The sequence below is a fragment of the Anolis sagrei genome, chromosome 3 (assembly GCF_037176765.1).
Source record: "Anolis sagrei isolate rAnoSag1 chromosome 3, rAnoSag1.mat, whole genome shotgun sequence".
NCBI lineage: Eukaryota > Metazoa > Chordata > Lepidosauria > Squamata > Dactyloidae > Anolis > Anolis sagrei.
In genome coordinates this window covers 116,125,453-116,143,055 of record NC_090023.1, presented here as the reverse complement: position 1 = coordinate 116,143,055, position 17,603 = coordinate 116,125,453, and the positions used below count along the sequence as shown (strand labels likewise).

General features: G+C 43.3%; 1 protein-coding gene across 4 annotated transcripts in view; it reads left to right on the top strand.

Moving 5' to 3' along the window:
* Positions 1 to 4,672: 4,672 nt before the first annotated feature.
* Positions 4,673 to 17,603, top strand: part of FARP1 (FERM, ARH/RhoGEF and pleckstrin domain protein 1) — a 243,091-nt gene continuing 230,160 nt past the window's right edge. For 2 of the 4 annotated variants that reach the window (XM_060769525.2, XM_060769523.2), the window contains exon 1: positions 4,673 to 5,176. The gene's annotated coding sequence lies outside the window, so the exon portion shown is untranslated. The remainder of the gene's footprint in view (positions 5,177 to 17,603) is intronic. The other 2 variants (XM_060769526.2, XM_060769524.2) reach the window with 1 other exon arrangement.

Below are 17,603 nucleotides of genomic sequence, written 5' to 3'. Positions count from 1 at the left end.
ATTAGGAGCACTGATTTAGACACCGTTAGAGAAATTAATAGAGGACAAGTCAATCAATGGCTGTTGGCCATTATATTTAAAAGGAGACTTCAAGTTCAGCAACAGTTATATATGCCAAGTAGGCAAACAAGAGTAGAGTTTGGGAGTACAGTCAGTGTGATATTTCCTACAAAAAGTAAATGTAATTTTTTCCCTTTTTTATTAGAGCTTTTTCAAAATACATTTTAAAAGTAAATGTATTATCAAGCTTTCAACCACAAAGTGATGTATCTGCACTATATGATATCAGTGCCTGGATATTGCCTTAGCTGTCATGATTCCATTCTATTGAATTCTAGTATTTATAGTTTGTTGATGAGGTAATATTTTCTGCCAGAGACTTTTAATGCTACATACGATTCAGGAAGTTGCACTAGAGAATTCCAATAAGCTCACCAAGTTACAAGTTTCCCTGTATTCTGTAGAATTTAGGAAGGGTGTTTAAAAACTGTATCAAACTCCACCCCAGCCTGGAGGCAACAGAAAAGAACTAATGAAGAGCTTCCAACTGGTGGATAATCTAAAATAACATTTGGTTTATAAGACACCATGGAGGAATGGCCAAAAGAAAGTGCTAGCAACCACATCATAAAGGAAAGCCAGATCCCCATGTGTAATGTATACATTCTATTTGTGTTTAAAACACATATTTTACCCAGTTAAAGCAGTGTCAAACTGCCTTGATTTTACAATGTATTTGAAATTCTGATGTTTGCAGTTTAGTGAGGCCCAGGACCTCTTTGGCTGAGACTTTTAAGGGCCCCTCCCTAAACTTCAAACCCTGTGATTCTACATGAGGCTGTCATAAAATTTAAAGTGGGATGCCCACACTATACCCACTCTTTAAAATGTAGTGTGATAATCTCTTCAGTTAAGTGAAAAAGTGGGGTATAAATGTATAAGAATATTATTATTTATTATTTATTATTTATTATTTATTTTGCGTATTTCTACCCCACCCTCCTCAATTTGATGCCTAGTGATGTTCCAAACAAAAAGCAAAGGGTGTCAGGACCTCTCTAAAACTGCTTGAAAGAGGGAAGAAGAAAAGGCTCGCCTGAAAACCGCCCCTCACTCAGGCTAGAGCTACACTGCCATATAATCATAGGGCATCACTCGTGGCCGTCGGATTGTCTTCCAAGTGTAGGGTCTTGGCAGTGGGTCAGCACATGACTGTAAAGACCTATTCTGGATCCACATGGTCTTTCATAGTGAGGACATTGATTTCCAAATGGAAGGCAGTTCCAACATACTTCTCCCTTTTGCCCTCCATTTGTGCCTCTTTGAATTCCACAGCACTGTTGGTAACAGCTGACCTCCAGTTACAATACTCGAGGGGCAGGGCTTCCCGGTTCTCTGTGTCTATGCCACAGTTTTTAAGGCTGGCTTTAAACCCACCTTCAAATCTCTGTTTTCCATTCTTGAGTTGAGAATACAGCAACTGCTTTGGGAAATGGTGATCGGGCATTCGGACAGCATAGCCAGTCCAGTGAAGTTGATATCAAGGGATCATCACTCCAATACTGGTGGTCTCTGCTTCTTCCAGAATGCTGTTGTTTGTCCACCTGTCTTCTTCCCAAGAGATTTTCAGGATTTTTCAAAGGCAATGCTGATGGAATCAGTCCAGAAGTTGAGGGTGACATTTGTAGATGGTCCATGTTTTGCAGGCGTACAAAAGAGTTGGAAGGACAATAGCTTTACAAAGAAGCACCTTGATATCCCTACAAATGTCCTTAACCTCACTCTCTGCTCAATTCGGAAAAAAATGCTATGCTCGCAGACCTCAGATGATGCTGTATTTCAGGGTCAACATAAACTGTTGTTGAGGGGTGGCTGCCAAGGTAGCCGAAATGGTCAATATTTTCTAGCATTGTACCATGAAGCTGTATGTCTGATGGTTAGTGTAGACTTATATGACAGTTCAAGATAGGTTCTGTAGGTTTGTTCTTAAGATGAATTTGTTTGTAACTCAGAACAGGTACATTTTTGAAGTTTCACTGTAGTCATATATATGTGTGTGCATGTGCTTTGGATAGCATAGGGAGGAGTCAACACCCCTATGGTGCTTGTTTTGCTGCCTGTGCTCATTCAGAAAATTTCACTTCACTTTCTGTCTCTGAGACAATTGGATTTTGAAAAATGTGCCTTTTTCAAACAAGGATTGGAGAGAAATCTTCAGTGGAGACACACCTTTCCCCCATGATAACAGCTCTTCCAGGAGTGAATTTCCTTTCGGAGGGGCTAATTTCTCTCACTACCTGTTGCCTCAGGGCCCTTCCATACAGTCATATAACCCAGAAGAGCAACACAGAATAACCCACAATATCCAGGTTATACGAGGGTTATCCAGAAAGTAAGGCTACAAGGCATGTAGCTCTTGCAGGGAATTTTCTCGGGGAAGTTGGTATCACTGCTATGTAGCGAGAAGCCGGCAGAAGCGAACGAGCAGTGCCAGTCGTCAGTAGCTCATCAACTGGCGTTGTGGTGAAGGTTAGAGATGAGCGTCCTCATTCCATTTCTTTTCTGTCTGTCTTTTTCATGACAATTCACATCAGCACACTGCTCATGCAACACAAGAGTTGTTGACTTCATTTGGTTGAGATGTTTTAAGCCACCCCTTTCAGAGTCCCGATCTCGCACCCAGTGACTATCATCTGTTCACTAAATTGAAGGAACACCTGGGTAGAAAACAAACTGGCTGAAAAAGGCAGAGGGGAAACTTCTATGATACAGGCATCAAAAAACTTGTCGCATGGATGACAAAATGTATTCAACTGAATGGTGATTATGTGGAAAAATAATGTAATAGCTATGCTACAATCCATGTAAGCTTTATTAAAATGTATTCATTCTTTGTTTTTGTTTTTTTAAAATCTTGTAACCTTACTTTCCAGATATCCCTCATACACTGACATATATCCCAGTTTAAAGCAGATAATGTGGGATTTTATTCTGTTGTGTGGAAGGGGCCTCACTTCCCTTATTAACTATGAGTGGGATGTCTGTAACTTGGGGAGTGCCTGTATAGGAGTCTACTGTCATGTATCATGTTCTGCAGTTGATGGTGGTTGGTGGTGGCAGGCCTAGCAGTTGGTGATGAAAGGGTTAATGTAAGTCTTAGTTCTAAAGGGTTGAATGATCTGCGTTCATGGGTGAAAGCAATCAAGGGAGGCATACAAGAGATAGATTGCAGAGGGTGTTTCTGGATATAAGGAGCTAGCCTTGGAACTGATCTTTGGGAGAAAAATATTTGTTATATTTTGGTGGTAGATGCTGCTGGTTTCCCCCGAGGTTTCTGGATTTTCGGTGTCCTGACCTGTCTCCTAAACCCTTGCAACCTTGAATCTTTCGATGGCTTTTGACTACGGTATAGATTCTTGATCCCTGGACTTTGCTCATTGAACTCTTGGCATTTGACCACTGGACTAGACCCTTTGACTATGGTGTAGTGTTTGCTATCAGTTTTTGTTTTATATTCTTTGGCTGAGTGCTATCTTTACGTTTTATGTTTTGGCCTATTAAAACAGCTAGAAAGTAAGTGCTGTTTTAATTAAACTGTTACGAACCATCACGAAAACAGTTCTGGCCCAGACTACCTGTCCAAATGTATCTCCTATTATGAACCATCATGAAATTTAAGATCATCTGGAGAGGCCCTGCTCTCGATCCTACTGCCATTGCAAATGTAACTGGTGGGGATGAGGGACAGGGCCTTCTCATCAGTGCCCCCCACCTGTGGAACGCTCTCCCCAGGGACATCAAACTGACCACCTCGCTCCTATCCTTTAGAAGGAAACTTAAGACTTGGCTATGGGACCAAGCATTCAACCAGTTAATGGCAGCAAGTGAAAGAAGACTTAAGCAACTCATGACAATGAATTGACCCAGACTTGGATTTTGGCTTCTGATTTTTAATAGGTGTGTCTTAATCTATTGTTTTAATTATTGTTTAAATATTTTTACTGTATTGAATGTTTTATGATGCTGGCATGGTATGGTGCTTCTGTGAGAATGCCCTGAGTCCCCTCCCGCCCCTCCCCCCTGTGAGAAGGGCAGGGCAGGCATGTAGCGGGGGGGGGGGGGGGCTTGGGGGCTTCAGCCCCCCCCCCCGAAATTCTCATGGTGGTTCGTGAAAAGGCCTTACTGGTGCATTATTTAAACTGTTATGTTTATTCATATCATGATCTGATCACCATACTCAATATATCCCATATGCATGGAGGTATTGGGGTAATGATACAAAAGATTTGCTAGGGTCGACCCTCTTTCACTCAGACTCAGCCCCCCCCCCCCCCCCATCAAAATCCTGGCTATGGGCCTGGGGCAGGGTATAAATATAGAAAATAAATAAATAAAAACAAACTGGATGCTTGTTTGATTCATCTCTGCCCTGGCCTCCTGACATCTACACACTGACCAAAGGATATAGTTTCAAACTGCATTACATGGCGGCGTAGATGGGGCCTCAGGCAGGCAGCTGAAACCCCTTTTTGGTATTTTCTCTGTTGGGGGGTGGGATCTGAAGCGAGCAATGGTGGGCGGGGCCCAATGCAGGTAGCCCCGCCCCTTCCACGCCGGCCCCGCCCCTCAGCGCGAGGTCCCCTTCCCCTTTGTTCCCCTTCCCCTCCTCTTTCTTGGTCGCGGGAAGCCGACCTTTGGGCAGCCGCGCGCGCCCCGCCCCCCTCGCGCCGGGGAAGTGCACGAGACACACCTCTCTCTCTCTCTCTCCTTCTGAAAGAGCTCGCGAGCCCCTTCCCTCAGGAGGGAGAGGAGGAGGAGGCGGAGGAGGCGCGCCTGGACGCCACTGGAGGGGGCTCTTCACCACTGCTGCCGCCGCTTCCCTCTCCGCCTCCCCTTGAGGCGGGGGCCGGGCTGGACGGGGGAAGGAGGAGGAATCAGGCTACACATCTGAGCGGCGAGTAGCAGAGCCCGCTTCTTGGGACGGAGCCCGCCCTGCTCCCTTTCCCCTCTCGCCCTCCTCCTCCTCCTCTTCGCCATGGCGACCTTGGTCCTGGCGCTGCCCGGCCTCCCCTCTCCCCCCCTGGCCTCCTCTTCCTCCTCCTCCAGGAACCTTTAATGGCCCGCACTCTCGCTGCCCAGCGCCTCAGAGGAAGAAGAAGAAGGAGCGCCGCGGACGGTGAGCGAACAATGGCGAGGGAAAGGGGGGGGGGAAAGGGGGGGGGAAGCCTCCCTCCCTCGCTCGCCCAGAAGTTGCGCCTTTTGTCTCCGCGGCGCCGCTGGGGAACTTACTGGGGCCAAAGGGCAGCCGGCCCTTGGCGGGGAAGGAAGGAAGGGACACCCGCGCGGCTCTCTCCTCCGCTTCGGCTTGCCAGCATTGGTGTTCTCCCCACCCGTCTCCCTTCCTCCCCGCGCCGTTCGCTCTCCTGCCTCCGGACCCGCAAGCCGTGCACAAAGGAAGGCGAGGGACGGGACGGAGAGGCCGGGAGGGGAGGGGAGAGGGACGGAGAGGCCCCCGCTTTCCTTTCTCCTCTGGAACCGTTCATTTCCACAGAAGGGCCCATGGGTTGAACCCCTTTTGAGATGGGAGGCGAGGGAAGGCGTGGTGAGGGAGCCTTCTTCTTTTAAATGAAGACTCTCCCAACAAAGTAGCAGGGGGGCGTATCAAGGCAGGGAAGGCTGGCCTGGCTCTGCTTCAAGGTGAGGTGGGGTCTTGCCGCTTTTTGCTCTCTCTGCCCGGTTTGCGTGGCCTCCGCGCACCTTTGTGTGGGAAGGTGGGCGTGGGAGGCAGGTCTGACCCGTGGAAAGGACGGGGACTCGCGATTCGTTGTCTGTGGGCCCTTCCATACAGCCTTATATCCCAGAATATCAAGGCAGAAAATCCCACAATATGAGCTTTGAGCTGGATTATCTGGGGGCCCGTCCACACAGCCCTATATCCCAGAATATCAAAGCAGAAAATCCCACATTACCTGAGTGTGGACTCAGACAGGCATGTAGCCGGGGGGGGGGGGGAGGTTGGGGGGCTTAACCCCCCCCCCCCGAAATTCTCATGGTGGTCCACGAGAAGGCCTTACTGGTACATTATTTAAACTGTTATGTTTATTCATATCAAGATCTGATCACCATGCTCAATATATCCCATAATGCATGGGGGTATTGGGAAAATGATACAAAAGGTTTGCTAGGGTAGACCCTCTTTCACTCAGACTCAGCCCCCCCCCCTCGAAACAAAATCCTGGCTACGGGCCTGGACTCAGATAACCCAGTTCAAAGCAGGTAATGTGGGATTTTCTGCCATGATATTCTGGGATATAGGGCTGTGTGGAAGGGTCCTGGGTTATCTGAGGGCCCTTCCAGACAAGCCCATAGCTTGGGGCAGGATCCATTGTGAAGGGTTTCAAGCCCAGATCTCGTGGTCCTGACTCAGGGCCCTTCCAGACAAGCCCTATCTCCCAGGATCTGATCCCAGGTTTTCCACTTTAAACTGGATTATATGAGTCTGCACTGCCATATTATCTGGGGGCCCTTCCACACAGCCGAATAAAATCCCACATTTTCTGCTTTGAACTGGCATATATGGCAGTGTGGATTCAGATGACCCAGTCCAAAGCAAATATTGTGGGATTTTCTGTTATTCTGGGTTATATAGCTGTGTGGAAAGGCCCTGGGATAAACAGAAAACCTAAGATCAGATCCTGAGATATAGGGCTTGTCTGGAAGGGCTCTGAGACCACACTGCCATATAACCCAGTTCAATGTGGATTTTATACAGCTGTGTGGAAAGGGCCTATGAGTCCAGCATTTGCAGATGTGCTGGTGGTCTAGGACTCCTCTGGTGGGCTTTTGTTTTCCTGCCTCGGGGCGTCATTATGTGTTGAGTTGATCTTGGTGAGCTTGAAGGCGGCAACTCTTCCCCCAATTTTCAGGAAACCACTCTTTCAAAGAAGTCACCGGGCAAAATGTGGATGGATATATATTCGGTGTGGTTTCCCAGTGGGATGGCATCCCTTCCAGCTTGGTGGAAATATAGATGTGCAGACACAAAGAGAGTCTAATGTATGCCTGCTATTTTGTCTAAGCAAAGGGTTGTATTTTTTGAACATAACAAAAGTAGCAGCAATGTTGCAACAGTAGTATTAAGATCTTGCAACATTGGAAGGGGGCAAAAATACCTTAAGGCACCAGAGCTCCTCTGATCTTGGACTCTCAGCAGATTCAGCCCTGGTTAGTACTGAAGTGGGAGACTGTATTGTCAAAGACTTTCATGGCTGGAATCACTGGGTTGCTGTGAGTTTTCCAGACTGTATGGCCATGTTCCAGAAGCATTCTCTCCTGATGTTTCACTCAAATCTTTGGCAGGCATCCTCAGAGGTTGTGAGGTCTGTTGGTCAATCTCCATGTATCTTAGAACAGCTTCTCCCCATGGGAGACTGTCATTGAATGCCAGTGGTATAGAGCATATTTCAGATGAAGGGACTGGCGCAACCATTTCTGAGGCCCCTTTTACGCTGCCATATAAGATCCAGTGTAGACTCACATAATCCTGTTCAAAGCAGATAATGTGGAATATCTTCTTTGATAATCTGGATTATATGGCAATGTTGAAGGGGCCTAAGTATTCCTTGCCTAAGAAAACCCTAGCCAGGATTTTGTTTCCGGGGGGGGGGGGGGGGCTGAGTCTGAGTGAAAGAGGGTCTACCCTAGCATACCCCAATAGCCCTATGCATATGGGATATATTGAGCATGGTGATCAGATCATGATATGAATAAACATAACAGTTTAAACAATGTACCAGTAAGGCCTTCTCGCGGACCACCATGAGAATTGGGGGGAGGGGTTGAAGACCCTAAACCCCCCCCCCCCCCCCCGGCTACATGCCTGCTCACCCCTACATGCCTGCTAAACCTCATTAAACAAGAAAAACCCATGTTTTAAAAAGTCAAGAGAAAGTCTGAGTTCAGCTACATTGGGGTCCATTATATCCCAAGGACTCAGAAAACATGTGATTTCCATGTGGGTCACTAATGTGGACGGCACCAGCATATAACCACATTTTTAAAAACCCCAGGCATTCCTGCACTCTGGGCATGTGCTGCAGCAAGTCTGCATGGGGAGAAAAATAGTGAAAACCTCTGGCACATGTCCTGCTGATCGAAATAATTCCAGATCAGTGTGGATGATCTGGCATAATTGCTCTGGGGCAGCGAATCCAGGTGGAGATTCTTTGGAAGGTAATGGTTTTTTTTAAAACCTCTTTGTACTCTGGATTAAATTCCTGTGTAGAAGCGCCCTCAGACTCCCGTGAGTTCACCTCCATAACACTTGGAAGCCCAACATTTGAGAATCACCACTCTAGTCCATTCAACACATGATGACCATTTTGTCTGTATTTGGGCTTTAGTTACATTTTTTGCACTGTGACATTAACATCTCAAAATCCAACCTCATGAAGATGTTTTTTGTTGTATTCCTTCAAGTGATTTCTGACTTCTGGCAACCCTATTTTGGGGTTTTCTTGATAAAACTTGTTTGGAGGTGCTTTGTCTTTCCTTTCCTCTCAGGCTGAGAGAATGTGACTTGACCAGGGTCAATCAGTTGGCTTTTGTGGCCAAGTAGAAATTTGGACTCTGGTCTCCATATAGTCTGATGCTTAAACTATCACACCACTTTGGCTCTGTAATCCCATGTTTGTGGATCTCTCTCCTTTGACCGGCTGGTTCAGGTGCATCAGAAAGAAGGTTCTTTGTGCTGTTCCACAAGTGTGTTTACGTCAGTTCCTTTATTACCATTCAATAGCAACACTGGATGACTCACTACTGAAAGCATGAAGTGACTCAGTATTGAAACAAAACATTGGATTTAAAGTAATAAAACATGTGAAAGTCCTGCTATGTTCTCTTGTGGCTTACTCACACATTCAAATTGTCACTGTAGCCTCAAGAATGAAGATACTGGTCAATTTACTGTCTACTTGAAAGTTAGAAAATATTCCATGTCTAGATCCAAGGAAGTCATGCTGCCCGTCTATTCTGCCTTGGTCAGATCACACCTGGAATTCTGTGTCAAATTCTGGGCACTGCAATTGAAGGAAGATGTTAACAAGCTGGAATGTGTCCAGAGGAGGGTGACTAAAATGATCAAGGGTCTGGAGAACAAGCCCTATGAGGAGCTGCTTAAAGAGCTGGGCATGTTTACCCTGAAGAAGAGAAGGCTGAGAGGAGATATGATGGCCACGTATAAATATGCGAGGGGAAGTCATAGGGAGGAGGGATCAAGTTTGTTTTCTGCTGCCCTAGATACTAGGCCGTGGAACAATGGCTTCAAACTACAGGAATGGATATTCCATCTGAACATCAGGAATAACTTCCTGACTGTGAGAGCTATTCAGTAGTGGAACTCTGCCCCATAGTGTGGCGGAGGCTCCTTCTGGGTGACCATCTGTTGGGGGTGCTTTGAATGCGATTTTCCTGCCTCTTGGCAGGGGTTGGACTGGATGGCCCACAAGGTCTCTTCCAATTCTATGATTCTAAAGAAGACTCTCACAGGTTTGAATATTGTACTAAGACTCTGAGAGACCAGGGTTTGAAGGTACACTCAGCCACAGAAATCCACTCTTTTAGTTTTAGAGGAATGTTAGGGCAGCCTCCCCCCCCCCCCCACCCCACCCTAAAGAAATCTTGCCAAGAAAATCCAATGAAATGTTTGCCTTGGGGTTGATATAAATAAGAAATGACTTGAATGCATACCACAACAACAAATTACACCTGGCCCATGGTGGTGGTAGGGTATGGAATCTACCCTGAGTGTATCTGTCCAAGGTGCTGACTCCTCCCATGGCCTCAATGCCTAGGACAGTTCCTGGAAAATTCACTCTAAAATCTGGAGCAGGTTGAATGACATCTGAGTCTCAGTGGTCCCAAGACTAATAGCAATGGCAGATAAGAAAACTCCTTGCTTCTTTATCCACACATGTAACACTCATCTGCATCAGTTGCAGACAGACATCTCTTGCTGTATAGCTCTCTTGGGACTGTTTGTTCTCTTTAAACTTCAATGTTTGCTTTCTTTTACTGGGCTTTTGACTGATGCATCTTTGAGCATGAATGAAAAATTGAGGAAAGAGAGGAAAATGAGTATATGTATATGTGCTCCTCACCTCATCATGCTTAGGATTGCCAGAATTTGGAATGGAATAGGGGATCATGACTGCATCTATATCATAGTTAACATGCACACCCTGTTAATTGTATGTCAACACAATCATATGCAAATACAGTTAATTATTTACAAATACAATACCATGCAAATACGCACATACCTCTGCTCTTTAAAAAGAAGCGTGGAAGTAACAGCCATGCAATTTCCTATAATGATATGGTTTTTTTTCCATTTTTAATTGTTTTATTGGTTTTTCCCACTCCCACTCTCCCCTCCTTGTACATGCAATTTATACATCAAACTACAGAAGTTACATTTGAAATATCAGTCTCAGACTTAATTTTTTTACTCGACATCTTAGCACATTTTCTAAATTACTTACTTACTTACTTAGGTGATCCCTTACTTAGACGAGTAAGATGGTCTTCCTTGATTACTATTTTTGTGGGTTTGTAGGTGGCTGTGGAGTGACCCGCCATCTTCTCCCACAGTGAAGGCATTGGTTCCCAGGTGGAAGGCGGTCCCGGTCGGGGTTGGCTTGACGCGCCTTCCTCCTGGCACGTTTCTCTCTTTCACCCTCCACTCGTGCCTCCTCGAATTCTGCAGCACTGCTGGTCACAGCTGACCTCCACCTGGAGGGCTCAAGGGCCAGGGCTTCCCAGTTCTCAGTGTCTATGCCAGAGTTTTTAAGGCTGGCTTTGAGGCCATCTTTAAATCTCTTTTCCTGTCCACCAACATTCCGTTTTCCATTCTTAAGTTCAGAGTACAGCAACTGCTTTGGGAGATGGTGGTCAGGCATCCGGACAACGTGGCTGGTCCAGCGGAGTTGATGGCAGAGGACCATCGCTTCAATGCTGGTGGTCTTTGCTTCTTCCAGCACGCTGACGTTTGTCCACTTGTCTTCCCAAGATATTTGCAAGATTTTCCAGAGGCAAATGTATCTCTGGCATTGGGGAGGGGATGGCTGGTGACTGCTGGAACAGCACTTTGGTTTTCTCGATGTTCAGTGACAGGCCAAGCTTCGTGTATGCTTCTGCGAAGGTGTTTAGAGTGGCTTGTAGATCTTCTTCTGAATGCGCACAGATGACATTGTCATCAGCATACTGGAGTTCTATAACAGATGTTGTTGTAACCTTGGTTTTGGCTTTCAGTCTGCTGAGGTTAAACAGCTTGCCATCTGTCCGATAGATGATTTCCACTCTGGTGGGAAGCTTCCCGTCAACAAGGTGAAGTATCATAGCAATGAAGATGGAGAATAAAGTTGGGGCAATAACACATCCCTGCTTGACACCCAATTCCACCTTAAATGGGTCACTTTGGGAGCCATTGCTGTCCAAGACTGTTGCCATCATGTCATCATGGAGGAGCCGCAGGATGTTCACAAATTTGCTTGGGCACCCGATTTTTTGGAGGATGGTCCAGAGAGCGCTGCGGTTCACTGTGTTGAATGCCTTTGCAAGGTCGATGAGTGCCATGTACAGAGGTTGATTTTGTTCTCTGCATTTTTCTTGGAGCTGTCGTGCAGTGAAAATCATGTCCACGGTTCCTCTGGAAGGGTGGAAGCCATTCTGGGATTCTGGGAGGGTGTCTTCTGAGAGGGGCAGAAGGCAGTTTGCAAGGATTCTTGCGAGGATTTTCCCAGCGGAGGTTAGAAGGGAGATACCTTGATAGTTTCCGCAGTCTGTTCTTTCCCCTTTTTTGAAGAGGTTGATGATGGTGGCATCCTTGAAATCTGCTGGGATTTTCTTGGTCACCCACACTTTTTCTATGAGCTGGTGGAGTTGTGGTGTCAGCTCAGGTCCTCTCTCTTTAAAGATTTCAGCTGGGATCCCATCCGGTCCGCTGGCTTTATTATTCTTTTGTTGGCTGATGGCATTCCTGACTTCTTCCAAACTAGGCGGTGCTGCAAGCTCATCCCTGGTTTGTTGTTGTGGAATTTATGAGAGGACCTCTTCGGCCACATTGGAGCTGCGGTTCAGGAGGCTTTGGTAGTGTTCTTTCCAATGTAGTGCGATTGATTTTTGGTCCTTCAGGAGTGTGGTTCCATCTGATGAGCGTAGAGGCTGTATGCCATGGTTTCTTGGTCCATAGATGACCTTTGTGGCTTTGAAAAATCCCTGAGCATCATGGGTATCTGCCAGGTGTTGGATTTCTTCAGCCTTCTTTGTCCACCAGATGTTCTTGAGTTCTCTTGTCCTTCTTTGGACCTCAGCTTTTGCACTGGCGTAGATCTTTTTCTTAGCAGCACAGTTGATGTCTCTCTGCCAAGTTTGGAAGGCTTTCCTTTTCTTGTCAATTAGCTGTTGGATCTCGATGTCATTTTCGTCAAACCAGTCTTGATGTTTCTTGGTTTGATATCCAATAGTTTCTTCGCAGGCTTGGATGATTGAGGTCTTCAGTTTGTTCCAATGTTCCTCAACATTTTCAGGGTTGATTCTCTAAATAATTCCTAACTGGTTCCCACATACTCTTAGTTATTGTAACCTTTTCAATTTTATCTATTTTATTCCATTTGCAATTTGTTATTTCCACATTTAACATATTAATTATATAGTTATACCAATTAATCAGTGTCCATTTTGTATAATGATATGTTAGGGTGATACTCCAAGATTTTAAGCAGCATCTGATCACTGCTGATCACTGTTGTATGGCTTCAACATCTCATCAGAGTCATTCTTTCTTAAGGTGTGCTATGGTGCTACTCCCACTGAAAGTTAATAAGCTGAGAGTGAGGGACCAAAAAATCTCAAGATAGATACAGGAGTAATAAGTTCCCAAATAAATTATGCATCATCATATTTTATTCTTGACTGCATTTTGAATAGGAACCAGTGTGACATGATCAAGGGCATAGCCATGTTAGTCAGTATCGGCATCTTTGTGACTGAGGCCCCATCTACACTGCCATTTAATGTAGTTTTATAATGCAGTTTAACTGCATTGAACTTAGTGTAGACTCATAAAATTAAATTCAATGCAGTTAAACTGCATTCTAAAACTACATTAAATGGTAATGTAGATAGGGCCTCAAAGAAAAGTCAGTAGTATAAATAGTAATAGACTCAATCAACTTTATAAGATGCATGGAAGGAAGCACCTGCTGACAGACATTTATACTAATGAATCTGTGGGGTGTTCATGTCTAGACAGAAATGGAAATGCAAAACATGAGTATGGTGATGAGGTGGCAAATTCCTTTTCTACAATGGTTATAAAAAGTACCATCAAGCCAAGATCAATAAGAAAACATGTGCAGTGGGCAGTTCTTAGTCTAGTTGCAGTTGTAGAATATGGACTAAAGACTAGATGTAGTAAAGTGAGCATAAAGTATGGCTTGTATTAGGGATGGCATCGACTGTGGTTTGCAAGGTATGGGTTCTTCTCTCCCCTGATCCTTGTGACATTTCAAGTGACTTTATGCCTCTCTTCATCTCTCCTAGTCTAAATGTATGTCCTAAGATTGTTTTGTGCATGATGGAGACTCAAGTATACCACGTTAAGCTCATTGGCCAAAATGTGGGCTATGCACCTATTAAACAAACAAATTACTCTACATGTAGCAAGAAGTACTCAAGGTCCACCATCCTACACAAGTCACAAGTTTTAAGGAGTTGGAATTAGTACAAAATTTCTTGTGAGGAGGGATGTGATTAGGTACAGTGTTTATAAATCTTGTGGGTGTGGGGTGGAGTCTTAGGTAGCATTCTTCTATACTGTTATTTATGTTTCACCATTTTTATTTGTGGCTCTGTGACTGTTTTTGGTGAAAGGGAAAAATCATCATTATCTTTCACCTTCTTAATTAGTATATTTGTGACTTTTTTGGTATTTAGATACATTCTTTAAATATTTGCTGATGATTTTACAATATTTGTTCAGTCTGTTACTCAAGACTGACTTTGTTTGTGTGTTTGTTATTGATAAACAAAATAATGAAATGCCAATCCCCCTCAGTCGTGAAATGATAAGCATGGATGACTTGTAGTTAAAAATCTGTGTAGGTAGCTTCAGGATTGTGGCCCTCATTTTTGATAAAGAAAGGATAGGTATAGACTTAGAAGAAGCTTCAGGATGTATGGAGAGGGTTGTTTTTATTGTTTGCCTTTGATTTATTTCTGATATTTGGTGAACCCAAGTTAAAACTGTACAGGAGTTTTCTTGACAGGATTTGTCCAAAGAGGGGTTGCCTTTTTCTTCCTCTAAGGCTTAGAGAGTTTGACTTGCCCATCGTCACCCAGCTGACCTCCATGGCCAAGTGGGGATTTGAACCCAGGTCTCCAGAGTCTTATGCTCAAGCAATTATACTACTGTGGTTCTCATGAAGAAGGTTATACAGTACTCTCAAATCCCCACTCCACCTCATCATGGATGGAATTCTTCTTCCTTACAAATATTTTTTTTTTGCATATCTGTGTTGTTTTATAACAAAATAAACCCCTGTCTTTATCCTAATGGACTATCCTCCTCAGGTGGCTCATTAGCGAAGGAATTTAAAACCATTGGGTTGGTTTTTATGACTGATTTTATTCCCGTAAAATGTTTAGTCTAGAATGGAATAGTTGAGCCAAAAGGGCTGTAATGATGGAAGCACCCATGTCCTGAGATTCCCAGTTGCAGAATTATTTTTCCAGTGAGGTTTGCCTGGTGCCAATTTTGTACCAAGCAAAGATATTTTTTCTGTCTTCAATTGCTTGTCTTATTAGTAGAACTTTAAGAACTTACATTTTCAGACTACATCTCTCAGAATCCTGCACCACCACGAAAAGTGAAGGGAAACTAACATTTATACCTTAACTTGGAAATGAGTTCATTCCTGGGGGGTTTGTTGTTCAAATACATTTTTCAAATATTTCACCATTATTTCACAACTTTTACCTGATCAATTGCCCAAGTGAGGATTTAGTATAGAATGCTTAGCAGGGAGCTTGGTTTATTTCAAAAAGTTGTAAATTATGCCTTTTCTTTGCCTTAAGCCCCATTGAGAAAGACAGAAATAAAACTAAATAACAAACTTAGGCCTGGCTTGTCTAAAATTGAGATTGTGATGAAAAGGTGCCTGCAAGTAACAAGTTTGGGTTACAACAGAATGCAATTCATATAAAGCTGCCTGAGACTAGATCATTATTTTCCAGTCTGATTACTTGTCAGTCCCCTGACCATCAGTCAAAGATCTTTCAAGCTCCTGAAATCTGACCTATTTTAGTTGAAATGCAGCAGAATGAACCTCAAATCTTTAGTAAGCAAAGCAAATCCACTGTTGGAGAGTTGCAGCTTAGATCTTTGAGCAGAAATACTGTGTATGTGAAACTGTTTTCTGCATTATTCTTTTTACTTGAAAGCTAATCAGGATCAGCCCTGGTTGGTACTTAGCTGAGAGACTGCCAATAAATACCAGGTGTTTTACTATATTCCAGAGGAAGGAACTGGCAAAATAACCCGTGAGTATTCCTTGCCCAAGAAAACCCACTGAAATGCACTTGGTCACCACAAGTCAACAGGTAACTTGAAAAAAAAAAAACACACACACACACACACATTTTAATTGATAGCACCCACAGTAGGGTTATATTTAATTATGGCTCCAAGGTTGGATCAATTGCAATCAGTGTGATTATTCAAGTGACATTTCATTAAGTGATTAAAATTAGCCCTCCGCTTAGTATATGATATTTACTACCAAAATCAGACTTGGGCCATATGAGGTGCATGCCATCGGCTTGATTATAGAGATGAGATCCAGTGCAGTGCTGTGATTGAAAGGGTTAAACTAGGACATTGGAGATCCAAGTTGTAGGCACTCAACCATGAAACTCACTAGGTGACCTTAGAGCAGCTTCTTTCTGTCTCTCTTTCAGCCTGACCTATATCACAGAGTTGTTGTGAGGATAAAGTGAAGAGGAGCAAGAGAGCATTGTTTGGAGAAAAAAAACAGGATAAAACTGTAATTAACAAGTGCATAATGAATAACATATTTTTTCTTTATGCATTTGCTTTTACTGAGCTAGAACTGATAGAACCCCTTAACAGATTTATTTAATGTTTACCCCAAACTAAAAAAAAAAGTTTGCATGGGAAATGTATTCACTTGAATTTCAAGTGAAAAGAAGGACAGTACACAGTTGAAGATGTAAGATGAAAATGAAAATAAAAGTGCCAATCAATTCAAGGTTGGGTCTGTGCTTTCTGGTACAGATGGGTCTTGAGCTTATTTATTCTTCAAACCATTTGGGTACTTGGATGTTACTGCAATAGGAAATAGTTTGTGTAATCTTTATTTATAAACAAGGAATAGTAATTTTTGATGGTTACATTTCCCTGTATCACACTGAAGAGAAAAGCACTTTTTGAGAAATTTTAAAGTGCCTTCTGCAAATTGCAAAATGTTAGTGATGGATTTCAGTTTAATTATTTAAAAACTGGGAGTGAAAAAAATGAAAATCTACTGTTGACATTCTTTGGTATTGAAAAACTCAAGTCTGGCATAACTTTTAGAGCCCCTGATCCTCAGACTGTTAAGTTGTGAGCAAGATAGAGGTTGTATTTTTTAAAAAAAGAAAAGAAAAGGGTTTTTCATATGACACATTTTTAGAATTAAAGCATGATATCCTGCATATCTCCTTATGATATCTACTTCCCTCAAGTAGATTGGTCCCTACAGATAGAACAAGAGATTAATGCTAAGATGTCAGTGTATATAGTTATTTGGTGTTTTATCTTCTGAATACATTTTTTTACTTTGTGTAATACATCCAATATACTTTATCTTAGTATATTGTAATATACCTATTGATATTGGAGTCAGTCCAGTCTAAATAAAATTATTATGTTTTACCAATCCCTCTAGACATGTTTACTATTAAATACATTGCTATTTGTATTGCATTCGCTTTGGAAAGATAAGCCTCCTTCGAACATCTTTGGCAAGAAATCATATTAAGTTGATTCAGGTGCTAAGCCAAGACATGGATGTTCAGGAAGCAGAAATACTTGTTTTCTGCAGTAGTTATTTGAAATAATGTTCCAAATTAATAAAGCATGATTATCAGAAATGCAAGATCAGAAGCCATGGTATGGAGTGAGTTATCAAACCATGGGTAAGTCAAATGTGGTTTGCTGTGATGACTTAATTGTTCAAGCCATAGCTGCACTTCATAAAGGTCTACAGTACACCAATGAAAATGGGAGTTCTGACCAGATGGTGTACTGTAGACCTTTATGAAGTGCATCTATGGCTTGAACAATTAAGTCATCACAGCAAACCACATTTGACTTAAAATTTCCTTGTGCTTTCGAGTTCAAAATATGGACGGGTTTTAAGCTGTGTTTCCAGAAAACTGAGATATGTTTGACCTGAACCTGCTAAAATAGCCAAAGACAGCTTGGCATGTATCCACTGTACTTTTGGCATCTACCACTATGGGAAGCTGTAGTTGATTCCATT